Source organism: Phocoena phocoena, chromosome 13 (genome assembly GCF_963924675.1).
Source record: "Phocoena phocoena chromosome 13, mPhoPho1.1, whole genome shotgun sequence".
Classification (NCBI taxonomy): Eukaryota; Metazoa; Chordata; class Mammalia; order Artiodactyla; family Phocoenidae; genus Phocoena; species Phocoena phocoena.
This window is the reverse complement of record NC_089231.1, coordinates 69,456,710-69,470,767: the sequence shown is the minus strand read 5'-3', so window position 1 is coordinate 69,470,767 and position 14,058 is coordinate 69,456,710.

Sequence of the window (14,058 nt, the reverse complement as noted above, 5' to 3'; positions counted from 1 at the left end):
AACATGCTGGGCGCCCTTGGGCAAGTCAGTGCACCTCTCTGAGCATCTTTGTTCTCCTCTGTGCATCAGGCCTGTTGCCCTTGGCCCTGCAGATCTCACAGGCTCAGGGCAAGCTCACGCAGGAGACCATATTGTTCAAAAAATTCATATCATGACAATGAGAGCGAACAGGAATAGAACCCTTGGGCTCCACGCTAACATTGCTCAAGCTTCCCTCCTTTTTCCAAAGGGCCCTACTTCACTTTGTTCTCACAAAATCCCTGGAAAGAAGGCAGGCCAGGGCTGAGGGGTGTTCTCCAAGCACAACCTGCCAGCGCATCCACCCTGGCCAGCTTTCCAGAGCACACCCCATGGGTGTACCGAGGGGGGCCTTCAGATGCCTGTCTGTGCTGGTAGCTGCCCACCCGTCTCACTGGCAATATGTCTTGGCAAGTAAGGGCACGAAGTAGCAGCAGGCACACCAGCCTCAGGCCCCCTGATGGCTCTGCATGTTCTTTCCCACCCCCAGGCCTTTGCATATGCTGTTGCCTCTGCCTGGAGCTCTCTTCCGCAGTATTAGTTTCCTGTTACTGCTGTAATGAATTACTACAAACTTAATGGCTTAAACCAATACAAATTTATTATTTCAGTTCTGGCGGTTAGAAGTCTTTCCAGTTCTGGAGGTTAGGGTCTCCCTGGGCTAAAATTAAGGCGTATCCTTCTGGAGGCTCTAGGAGAGATTCCGGTTTACTGCCTCTTTGAGCTTCTAGAAGCTGCTGCATTCCTTGGCTCACGGCCTTCTTCTTCCATCTTCAAAGCCAGCAGGATTGTACCTCTCCAAGCATTCTTCCATAGTAACGTCTCCCTCTGAACAGAGTCCAGAAGGATTCCCCTTTTTGAAGGGCTCATACGATTACATTGTCCCAGATAATCCAGGATAATCCCCCCATCTACAGATCTCGAATCTTAATCCCATCTGCAAAGACCCTTTTGCCACGCAAGGAAATGTGGTCCCAGGGTATAGGGATTAGGATGTGGGGTTTCTTGGGGGGCTGTTATTCTGTCTGCCACAAGCACCTCCTCTTACCTTAACTAACTCCTACTTATTCAGTGATTCAATGCATACATTTTGTGTGCCTACGATGTCCCAGGCACCGTGCTGGGGAAACAGCAGTGACTAGGACAAATGCAACCTCTGCCGTCATGGATCTCTTAGACTGGCAGGTCTCAGCATAGACAATCACCACCTCCAAGAAGCCTTCCCTGACTGTCCCAACTTCTCCTTTGGGCTCTCCTGGCCCCCTGTGTCACCCCCATCTCAATACCATCATCTTGTAAAGTGACTGGCCCCTCTCCTCAACTAGGTTCCTTAAGGCCAGGGAGTGTGTTTCATTCACCTGCATCTCATCAGGGCCCCCATCTAGCTCATAGTGAACACTCGGGAAACATTGGTTGAATGGGTGAACTTGGGTTCCATCCCAACTCCACTGCTTCTGGCCACGTGACCATGGGCAATCCCTTTCCTTCTCTGAGCCCAGTGTCACCAGCTCTAAAGTGGTTATATTCAGCAGCACCTGGCTTCAGAGCTTCTTGCAAGAATTAAGCCAGACAAAGTCCATAATGCACATAGTAGGTGTTCAACCGAACAGCAGTTCTTTTATCTCTTTGACCTATTTCATGGAGGCAGATTCTGAGTTAAGCAACCCTTTGGGGTTGATTCCAGGCCTCAGATTTCTCCATCAAAGATGTAGGTTCTAGGAGCATTCTTCATAGGCCCAGCTGTCCAAGCCGCACAGTGTGGCTACAGGTGTCACCTTCCCGAACACAGCTTCCTCCTACGGAAACACCACATGCCGCCTTGGGAGGACTGGTTAGAAACCTGGAGCTGTCTTGGTTGGATATTCAGCAAGAAAGCAACATGATATCTATTTGCACACAGTAGGTGCTTCCATCCAGGATCAGGCAGTGGTGAAAGTCTGGACTTTGGAGTCAGGTAGAACTGGATTCAAATCACCGCTCTCCAGTAATCAATATACTGACCTTGGATAAGTCCCTTCCACTTATCGGAACTTGATTTTTCTCCAGCAGGATGGGGATAAGAAGAGGACCTGTGTGTATGGAAGAAATAAGATACGGAATAGAAGCACGGGGCACACAGTAAGGACCAGATCATTGTGAGTACAATGGTCAGAGAAGAAACCCATCACCGTTGAGATACCGGCCAGGAGACAGGGCCCCTGGAAATTATACAAGGTTGGTCTCTGATTTCCTGTAACTTGGAGACTCCTACTCAACTCCTAACTTTGGAAAATATTCTCTTAGCCTTTGCAATTCTTGATCTGGGACCAACACTGAAATTATTGCAACCCTTTTTTTTCTTCTTCTTCTTCTCTTCTCCTTTTGACAGCTTGAGCAAAAGGAGTTGTTTTTGTATTTCAGAGGGGAAAAACACACACACATACACACACACACACACACCCCCCAAACAGCATCATTTTGCTGGACAAAATATCCCCTGTGCTCCAGAGCGGGCGGCCCAGGGCCCTCTCCACTGGCCTCACAAACACTTACTGTCACTGGTGGTTATGTAAGCGCGGTTTGGGCCTGCAAGGTTGGACGTGGCCTTGGGTTTTAAAAGGAGGCAGAGGAGTCTGGGTGAGGAGACATTTGGCTCAAGATAAGTCCAGGAACTCAACACAGAAAAAAAAATCCCCAAGACTCTAATGGAGGGAATATTTAGATGTATAGTTTGGAGCATCAAGAACTCAGAAAAATCAAGCCAGAGTTTGGCCAACGTGACTTTCTCAGCCCCATCATGCACGTGGGTGAGGCTCAGAGGCCAAGGGAATGAGGGTTCGGGGGGAGGTTATAATGTGACCCACTCAGGGGGATAAAGGGCAACATGCAGACCACATCACTCCTGGAAGGAAAACACCAATTCTTAATATTTTCAAAAACTGTGCTTTTGTTCACTGAGTTTCCAGCCCTTTCATTGGGGCCCCAGATTCAATGATTCCTACTGGCCAGTGGGACCAACGCAGGCAAGCAAGATATTTGATCTGGGGAGAAGAAAGCAAGAGATGTAGGGCGCCCAAATCCTCCCGATTTGCCCGAAACCTTCCCAGTTTTAAAACTAAAAGCCTCACATTCAAGGAAACCCCTCAGTCCAGGGTAGATGGGGGCAGTTGGTCACCCTACAAAAGAGAGTAATAATGACAACCATCGTAACCGTTATAGACCATCTGCTAAGTGTCCCTTGTCATACTAGGGTTTATATAAATACTGTCACACTTCATTTCCCCAGCTACATTTTCATGTCGGTTATGCTCATTCTACAGACCAGGCAACTGGGACTCAGAGGGGGAAGTCAAACAGCAGGGGAGCAGAGGACCATTGGGGGCCCCAACTCGGTAGTTGGGGACCTGCACTTATAACACACACTCCCAGTGATTCTATGAGCAAGTAATTTCAATGTGCAAAACTCAACCAAGCTCTGCTGGGAATGGCCTCAGAACTGAACGTGGAAAGGCAAGTGCAGTGGGGACAGGCATTTGAGCTGGGGCAATAGCATGAGGACGGGCACAGAGTTGGTGGAGGCTGGTGAGTGTGTAGCTGAATATAACCCCCTCGAGGGACAGAGCAGAAGAGGAGGCTGCTGTTGACAAAGCCAGGTCTGGAGGGCTTGAACACCAGGCTAAGGAACTTTTAATTCATCCTGAGGGCAACTGGGGAGCTGTGGGAGGGTTTAAAGAGTAATGACAAGGTCAAATTTGTACTTTTGTAACCCACCCTCCCAAGTGGGTCCCCAACAAGGGTCTTTCTGCCCAGTGTCGTTTGAGCCAATAGAATGTGACGGAGCTCGATTCGGAAGCAAAGGAAAGCTTTATTCTCCGATCAAACAATGGACAGATGTGAGCTTGAGCTCTACACTCCAGGGTCTCCCCAGCAGGCTCCCCACCCCAGTGGGCGGGGCTGCTTTATAGGGTCAGCGGCGAGGGGGCGGAGTTCTGCACAGCTGTGCTGCTCACGGCTCCAGATCGCCGTGCCGGGTGCAGCGTCTCTGAACACAGCCGGCCACCGCCATCTTGAATTGAGTGTCGCGTGCAGCGCTTCGGCGCGCTGCCGGCCGAGCTGACGTGTCTGCGCAGCCGTTTTGCAACAGGAATTCTGGTCTGAAGTGCCTGGTGCGAGGCCTCTGCACGCAGTCCCCTTTGAGCGCGCGAAACTAGACTGACCACAGAGGAAAAGGAGAAAAAAGGTTAGACTTTATTATACCCGGATTCTATTTTTATTTCCCAGGAACTGTTATTGGGCTTTGCCGGTGACTAACGCCTCCTCTGCCTTTTTCCTGCTCCTCATTCTCCAGGGGCGCTGAGGGTGCAGGTCCGTCTTTTGTGACTGCTTCCTGCCAAGCACGGGCCTCGTGGTGACCGGGTGGAGGAGCAGAACTGCTTCCCTGGCCGCCTTTAGATGTGTTTGGTGTTCTCCCGTCCTCGGCCCTGACTGTCCGCATCCCTCAGCAACCCAAGGTGGCTAGAGTGTTACTGAAAGACATGAGCCCCAGTTTGGGGCCTGTGGGGTGGCAAGTGCATCCCGAGAGTCTGTGTAAACATTTATGATCTTCCGTGTCCTGAGCTGGGGGGAGGGCTGTCAGCTCAGCCTTTTTGGGCAGAAGTCCCTGGGGGAGCTTCGTGCCTCTATGACTTGGGTCTGGACGGTCACTGCGTGTCCCACCAGCCTTTTCCCTTCTCTCCATCTGTGCATCATTCCCCTTCTCTCTTGAATATAAAGGTCAGGGGGTTTAGCTAAATCTGGAAGGGTCAGGGTGGGCCTGAAGTACAGTAATTGCTTTTTTGACTCTTGAAAGGCCCCTTTGCATTCTGAATTCACTCAAAAGGGTCATCATCCATTCCTTTCAACGTTTCATTTGGAGGCCTAGGTATTAGATCATAGTTAGGAATCCAGATGTGGCAAAACCCAGCCATCCCTAGGAGACTCCTAGGCTGCAAATTACTTCTTTCCTGGGCTAGGCTTCTCTGACCTTCTGTGAGAATGAAACGTAGGTAGGTCACCCTAGTTTGTGACATTTGAGCCTTGCGCTTGGACACCTTATATCCTTTATCAGCTAGGTGGCTCAGTGTGGTTACAGTATTTTATCAGAGGCCTCCTTGGTGGGGCTGGTGATTAGAATGTTGTCTGCGTGTTGGAGGAGGGTTCCCTCCTCCAGCTGTAGATCTTTTAGGTCTTTAGCTGAAGTTTCCCCAAAGATAGTGGGGAAATTTTTGAGCCATTGGGGCAAGGCTGTCCAGCAGTATTGTTGTTTGTGTTGTGTGTTTGGGTCCTGCCACTCAAAAGCAAAAATGTCTTGTGACTCTGGGGCTAACAGAATACAGAAGAAGGCATCTTTTAAATCTAATACAGAACATCAGGTCCTGGTGGATGGTAGAGTGACTGGCAAGGTGTAGGGATTAGAGACCACCAGATATATATCATTGGTGGCTTCATTGGCTGCCCTGAGGTCCTGTGCCATCCAGTATTCCCCACTGGGTTGTTTTTTTTTTTTTCTTTTGGTCGCGCTGCATGTCATGCGGGACTTAGTTCACCGACCAGGGATCAAACCCACGCCCCCTGCAGTGGAAGCATGAGTCTTAACCACCGGACTGCCAGGGAAGTCCCCGCACTGGGTTTCTTTACGGGGAGAATGGGAGTAAAGGCTGATTCTCCTGGTCTAATAAGGCCCTGGTCTATTAAGGTCTAATAAGGTCAATTAAGCCCTGTATGACGGGGCAATGCCCAAGAAGGCCTCCTGACAGAGAGGGTACTGTTTTCTATTGGCTGTGTACGTTCGGGTTTTAGACGGACTATCAACAGGACTGGCTCCTGCAATTCGTCCCACCGGTCCCTGAGCCCAGCCTTCGGGATTTACTCCAGGGAGGTCGACTTGCCCTGTCCGAGGAGGTTTGTCCTCAGCTATTAACGTTGTCATCTCTGCCCACTGTCTAGGGGACGCCAATCTCCAGTTTGCTTCCCAATAGGTGGATGGCAACTCCCTGTTTATGTAACATATCCCTTCCTAGCAGGGGTATAGGGCATTCGGGGACGGATAGGGAGGAATGGAGTGTGTTCATCCAGTTTGCATTCTAATGGCTCTGTGAATGCTTGTTCTTGGGCCTTCCCACATATCCCCATAATTTTACAATTCTTGTGACTGAGTTTGCCTGATCTGGTGTTCAGAACCAAGAATAGACCATGAAGGGAAGGAGCGAAGTAGCCCAGCCTTGGGCTGGAACCCACCGGATTACCATTTCCCCTTTGCCTGAGGTGGAAACAGAGAGGTGAAGTGACTGGCAAAAGGTCACACAGCAACCCAAGGTTTCCAGACTTTGTTCAGACAACTGTTAAGGCCAGCAGTCCACCTTGTGGGCCCTGCAGGGTAAGAGTTATGCACACTCCTTGAAGACAGCCTAGAGAAGCTGCCCATGGACTCTCAGAAGTTTAAGAAGTATCTCTAAAAGCTGCCCTCCTGCACACCCAGTCTCAATATCCAGTCATTCTGCAGGCATATGTTAAAAGGGCGGGAGCCTCAAGAAATCTCTGGTCTAGAGTCAGGATTGAACGGGTCCTGGAAGCCCCCAGGACAAATCACTTCTTGTGTGAGGCATGAAGAAAGGGCTGCAGGTCATGGAGCTGGGGTCCATGAAGCATGTGATACCACAGTGAACCGTCGCCAGGGCACAATTCATTCCGACATGCAGAGCTGTGTCTGCCTGGAGCTGGGGCTTTGCTGTGTGAGCAGGGGAATAAATAGCCCTGAGCAACACAGCACAGCACACGCTGCGAGGTCTCTGTCCTTTACCTCTCTGTCTCCTTCCCAGGCTGTGAGTTCCAGGAAGGTGGGGGTCATGTTGCCTATGTCCTCAGCACCTAACACAGGCCTAGCACACTGTGAGGCCTGACAAATAGTTGTTAGATCAATGAATGGCTGCCTCGGTTGTCTTGCACACCCCCAGGCACTGAAGGCTCACTGCCACCAAGATGGTCTGTCCCTTTGTTGAACAGCCCTGCTGGAAATGCTGTCCTTAATACCACCCCCCTCCAAATGGTGGCTGCTGGGACGAACCAGGCAGTTGTCTCTGAGCCCCCTTGTGATCCTATCCACTGTCTCCACCTGGCCTGCAACTTCCGCAGCCCTCCTGGGACCTGAAGACAAAACTCTTGCCTCCAGGGCCTTCTCTCCTCCTCCTAGACTGTTCCTGCACCCTCACTGTCCCTGCTAAGACTTGGCCTCAAGTCCCCCATTGCAGACCGAGAGGGAGCAATGGCCGGAGAAGCCCCCACGACAGATGAGAATTGCCTGAAAAACATCCACGTGGCCACAGCCTGACTTTTGTGTGAGTCTCGGAACAAAGGCCCCTGTGCCCACCGGAGCGGCACTGCCAGTCGGGCAAACAGAGCGATGTGTCACAGCCGCCCGGCGTGGCCATCTGCTCTTTAGAGCGCAATTAAATCTGACCCAGCAATTATGACTTCCCAGTAGGCAACGGCCTCAATAACCACAGCGTGCGCATCCCCAGGCTTCAGGCTCCAGGCTCTGCAGAGAATTCTAGAGCGTCACACGCTGGGTGAAAAGCCCCTTCTTTGAAGGCAAGTGGAAGAAGTAACTTGTGTCTACAGACAGAGCTGGCTGTGCTAGGCCAGGCTCTCATGTTAACTTATTTACTCTTCCTGAGATCTCATTAAGGTACATGTCTTCCTGCCTGTTTCACAGACAAGAAGCATGAAGGATGCTTGTCTGGCTCTGAATATGCCCCTGTCCTCCAGCCCAGGCAAGCAAATACAACTGTCTTCCCTCCCCTACCCCAGCCCCAGATTCTTTGCTTCTGAGTCACTCCTTCAGGAGTTTTCTTTAGACCCAAGCCCCGTTTTCAGACATTCACTCAACAGACATTTATTGAGCATTGACTGTATGCCAGAATCTGTGCCTGGAGGAAGGGAAGGTGTCATGAGCAAAAAAGACACAGCGCCTGCCCTCCTGGAGCCTATAGACGAAAGAGAGAGGCAGCATTCAACAGCGCAGGCAGCTATACAGTCTGAACAATGAAAGGAGGGGAACACGATACCGTGAGAATGTGGGGGCCATGAAGGGCTTCTCCAAGGAAGTGCCACACGGGCTAAGAGCTGAAGGCAGGTAACAAAGCAAAGAAGTGGGGGGGGGAAGGGAACAGTAGTCCATGCGGCAGAAACAGCATGTGCAAAGGCCCTGTGGTGAGACCCAAAAAGGTCAATGTGACAGGAGCACAGATGTGTCCAGGGAATAAGATAAATGTTGATAAACTCCTGACGCAAGTGATTCCAGCTAACATTTGCCCTGTGGCCAACACACGCTGACTCTGAGCTTCTTGCACAAAATCTCTAAATCCAGTGCTTCCACCGTGAGGGTATTTCCTTAAAATGGTAGTTGACTGAGGGGGTGTCACCCTGTGCCTGGCTCTGTGTGAAGCACTTTGCACACATTATTTCAATGAGTCTGTGATCTGTGAAGCAGGGACCTTTACTACACCCATCGTAGAGATGACCAAAAGTGAGGCTCAGGCAGGGCGTGTGACCCCTCTAAGGTCACAGAGCTTGGAAGCTGCAGAGCTGGGGTCTGAATCCCGGTGGGCTTGGCTCCAAGTCCAGGGCGGTTTCTACCGTATCAAAGTTGCACCAGCTTCACAATGTTTGTTGGCTGAAGCCAGCCCCGCCCCTGTGCACAGACATGGGTGAGGGATTCGTGTTTGGCTCCACGTCTCTTTGATGCTGCAGCTTTATCTGCAGCTTCTGCAGGTCCATGGGCTGAGCAACCTCCAGCTGATGAACTAGGTGCTCTCTCAGTGGCCAGTGCCATCTCGCTGTTGGTATCTCAGGGCCTGGCCCCCCCCCTCACATTATCACTTGATTCCTTCGACACCCCCCCAACCTTAGCAGGCATCTAGGCACACTCATTCTGGGTTCCCCTAAAAGCAGGCCCCAAGGAAAGGACTTGGAGGCAAGCACTTTGATTAGAAGGTGATACAGGAAGTAGAATGGGGAGCGAGGAAGTGAGACAGGGGAGAGCCATTGAGGATGCATTCAGGAGTGGGTTTCCACTGTGGGCAACTGGGGCACATTCCTGTTGGGACTTCTGGGAGAGTGCGTTGCCCCCACCCACCTGAGTTGCCCCACCCACCTGAGGGGTGAGGGAGTTGGGGTATTTATCCCCCAAAGCTCATCCTGCTATGGCTGAAGGCTGTTTCTGGGGTGGGTGTTTACTCTCCAGGGCTTCTAGCCAGCCTGCCCACTCATCTGGCCAGAGAGCACAGAGGCTGTCTGCAGGTGACCTCCAGGGTGGGCCGGGAGACATGGCTGGGGCATCGATTACAGGAAGTTTGTCCATCCATGCAGTCTGGCAGGCAGCAAACCTTTCTTGAGGCCCCAGGTGCCTGGTGGTGCTAAGCTCTGAACAGAGACAGCCTGGAAGGGTAGAACAAATAATCACCTACTGTATATCAGCTGAAAACTTAAATCCATAGTCTTTTTAAAAACCATGTCACCAGACTTTGCATCCTCTACTCACTGGCTGTGGAACCTAGGGCATGGGAAGTACCCTTGAAACCTCGGTCTTTCCATCCACAAAATGGGCGTGACATCAGTATTCGTTTCAGAAAGTTGTTGAGAGGATTAAACTGCAAAGTTCTTAGAAATGGTACCTGGCATGGAGTAAGCATTCTATAGACGGTAGTGATTCTTGTATTTTTCTCGTCTTATCACCATATGTCACAAATCTAAGCCACCACATCCCAATTTTAGAGATATTAAAATGCGAGAGGGAAAAACATAACTTTCTAGAATTGATGGAATACAGCATAATTCCTGTTGCCCAGATTGAGGCGTGGAGGCTTGGGGCAGGGATATAATTTGCCTGTTTTTCCCCCTATGTTCCCTGCTTCTTGCCCCGGGACAGGGTCTTCACCAGGTCATTCTGGTGTCAGGTTCGGTCAGACTTTGCTGTTAATGCCATGTTGCAAGAGGAGACTCAGCCCTTTTTGAGCCATGGATTAACTTATTTTACTGCGTGTCAAAGAGAAGCAGAAGTCGGGAGCAATTACGCTGATGGAGGCCCCACCCACCCACCCACCCACCCACCCAACACCCTCCTGCCGGCCTCTGCGGAGATGACTCAGCCCAAATTATCCTGCTAATTGTATCAACCTGTGTGGACTCCCAGCTGAGGCCCTCCTTCCCCCAAACAAGTATTACTGGATCCTGGAGGGCTGCAGGCAGAGAGCAACTCTTTCTGAAATGGACTTTGGACTTTCAGGCCCTTGCACCATTCCTCATAAACCCAGTTCCCACTGCCCGCCCTCCTCTGCACGCATGCCCTGTTGTTGATGACATTTTTGAAAGTTCCTGCTTGGAACAGAGAATCTCTTTCTTTGGGCATCCCTGTTTCTCTCTCTACCCCTGGCCTTGCCCTGTGCTTGTTGACCTGCCTGGGGAAGGAGAGGTATTGAATTTGAAGTCCCATGAGAAGAGGAACTATCTTGCTTTGACATCTGAATCCCACCCAGCCGAGTTTATGGCACAGAGAAGCTCTTTAAGACAAGTGGGTTGAATAAAAGAGAAGAAAGGAAAAAGAACCAAAGAACTTTGGTTATGGAAGAGAAAAGAAGGCCACCAAGGAAGGGGATGCTATGGCTGAATCAGACTCCTGTAGTGAGAATAAGTAGACAGCAGAACAAAATGAATACAACAGCAAGAACAAGCAGACATACCAATGTTCCATGCAAATCAGGGGATCAATAGAATCTCACAGGGAGAGAGGAGAAAGCACTAAGTGGTAGATTTTCACGTTTACAGTTCAATAAAGGATCTTTTGTTGGCTGAGAAAATGCTCCTGGTATATCGGTTTTATGAAGGCAGGAGTCCCATGAATTGAACAGATATTTATTAAAGACCCACTGAGAAGGCAGACTGAGGCCCCAGGGACCCAGGCCCAGGCTGTGCCACCATAGGCCGGGAGATGCTGGGAGCCTGATTTACTTACTTTTAATTGGCAGATGCACAGGGATGAACTGATTCCCTCAAGGACACTCATCTGTGAGCAGCTCAATATCATCATCAGTCTAGACAGACCCTCCCCCCCCCCCAGTCTGTTCCCTCCTTGCTACCATAGACATGGGCATAACGTATTTAATGTAATTTCAAACTTCCAGGATGCTTGCCACCCCTTTACGGACATTGCCTTGGGTAGGTGGTTTTAAAATGAATGTAAGTGATAACATCCTCTGTGGTTCATTTGCAATTTTCTTTTCTTTGTCAATATAAATTTTCAAGGTTCATCCTTGCCCACTCCTTTTAGCTACTATATAATACTCCATTTTATGAACATCCCTTATTTTATCTGTCCATTCCCCCACAATGTAAGTTATTTCTAACCCTACCCTACCAGACACCTCATTTCCTTTTATGAAAATGAGGTGCCACAGATGACTTCCAAGTTTCCATAAGCTGGCTGCCTAAAATGCAGAACTCACCCCCAGGAAGTTCACAGTCCAGTTGGAAAAGTCATGATTTGTACATACAAACGAGGGATTTCACTACTTGGCTGAACTGGGCGCCAAATATATGTCTTAATTTTCGTCTCTGTTTTTGGCCCCTCTCACCCTGAGGATGCTTTGCAGAGCGCCTGGCACTCCTGAGTGAGGCCAGTGAGTGATCTGGCATGCTGGATGGGGGTGGCGGGGGAGGGGGGTGCAGCTACACTGATTCCGTAAGGGGGCCCAGTCTCGTCCATCAATAGCAGCCCGAGCTGGGCAGCTTCCTGCCCCAGACCAGCAGGACGCACCTCACATCACGCAGCAGGAATCCTCTCGCTGTTATTTATGTTGGCTGCAAAATCCAGGAAATCGCCACTGGATATATAGCCCAGTGTCTCAGGATTAAATCCTGTTAGCATGAATCTTCATTCCCCAGTATTCCCCTGTGATCCAGACCATGGGGTGGTGCATCCAGGTTGTTGTTACGGGGAAAAAGAAAGAAACCAGAGCCCACTTCGGGGAAGCTCAGAATCAGATCTGTGGGCTGGTGGAAACACTTGTACTCCAATTACACAGATTCCTCCAGAATCGCTGCTCTGGGCTGGAGAGACGCTAATGGCCATCATTACATTTGGACAGCCCTGTTCGGTTATGCTGTGATCTTTGTATCTACCATGTGGTTCACTGAGAGTCACCAGCCTCCTCTCACATGGGAGAAACGCCAAAGTTACTCATTTGCAAATGCTTACTGAGCACCTAGTACAGATCACACAGGGTTCCAGGCACAGAGGGCAGCGCGAAATTGGCTCTCATGGAACTTCTAGTCCAGTGGGAAGAGACAAGCAACACACACACACAACACACACCATGCAGGTAGCGATAAGTGCTATGAAGGATAAAGCGCTATGACAGATGCGGGGAGGGCTGTTTTGTATAAGGTGGCCTGGGAAGGCCCTCCTGGACATTAGAGCATCTGAGTGAGGCAGGAGAGGGAACTGGGAGGGGCTCTGGTGGAAGTGTTCCAGACAGTGGGAGCAGCCAGTGCAAAGGCCCTGGAGGGGACTCGCCTGTTGTTTTGGAGAACTGGCCCGCAGGGGGCCAGTGTGGCTGGAGTGGAGCGAGGGAGAGGAGGAGCAGGGGCCGGTAGGGACAGAGAGGCGTCTAGCGGGTCACTGTCAGCTACACAGGGGCACTCTGAGCAGAGGGGGGCACAACTTGTTTGATACTTAAAAGAATCACTCTGGCTTCTCTAGGGGAAGAGAAGGGGCCAGTTAGGAAGGTCTTGAGCAACAGTCCAGGGAGAGAAGATGGTGGCTGGGCTGGGTTACGGTCGTTGTGGGTGTGGTGAGAAGGGTCGGAGTCTGGATGCGTGTTCAAGGTGGAGCCCATAGGAACCAATGCGGGGATGTGGGGTGGGAGAGGCGCACTTGACCCAGTCGGCGGGGACGTGGGGGGCTGGGAGGGGGGAGATGGAGGGGGGTGTGGAGGTACATCTGCTTAGCTGTGCCCCGGGCTCCCTCCACTGCAGCCTGTCACTGGGCTTTGCTTTATCCACTTGAACAAGCATGCTGACAGCGACCAAGCCCAGTGGGTTCAAGCCAGCGGGCATGACCCCTGTTAAGGTGATCCCTGGGCTCCCTTTTACCTTCGCAGACTCTACTCCTCGTGTGCACTCCTGAACAGGGTTTGGGACTAGGACCCTGGGTCAACCTCAGTGTTTTCACAGACACGTAAAACCCATACAAATAATCCTTTATGTTGCACCCACTTTAAAGCCATAACCAGCGAAGAGTCTTTCCATCTTTATTGAAAAGACAAGGAAACTACATTAGGAAGCAGTAGGACCTGCTGCCTGAGGCAACTCAGTTCAGCTGGGGGTTGCACTCCGGTGATGGGGAGACCGCCATCACCTGGCTGAGCCCTGGCCAGGCTGAGGGGTGAAGGATTGTGATGCTGGGATCCTGCCAGGGCCAGACACTGGCTCCTACTGCTTCCCCTCAGCTTAGCATGTTTTCTGGGCTCCCTGATCCCCACTGCTCAGCCTGGAGACCTCACACTTGAGTCCATCTTCAGGCACAGCTGTGATTATTTGAGGAGCTGCAGACTTTAAACATTTGAAAGCACTAAGGGATGCTAGGCTTTGATAATCAGGTACAAGGCATATGGCCTCTTGTTCTCTCTGCCTGCAGAAGCTCCCATGACAATTAAGGAAGAAAACAATTCTGTCTTAGGACGTTCACGGTTCCAGTCCATTCCATTTTAGAATTTCTTAGATCTAATTGCTTATTTGTTCCATCTTGGAACGTTCAAGGTTTTCACTCCCTTAAAAAAATATCCTAGATCCAATTCCTGCCCTACTAGAATTTCCTTGATCTAATTTCTAATCGAGTCCACCCTAGAACTTTGGAAAAGTACGTGGGAAACAGGTCTGGGTCACTTTCCCCAGCATGGATATTTGCTTGTATCCAATTATTTCTTCCGTCGGTCTGTTCTGAGTGTCGACTCTGGGCCAGACACAGAG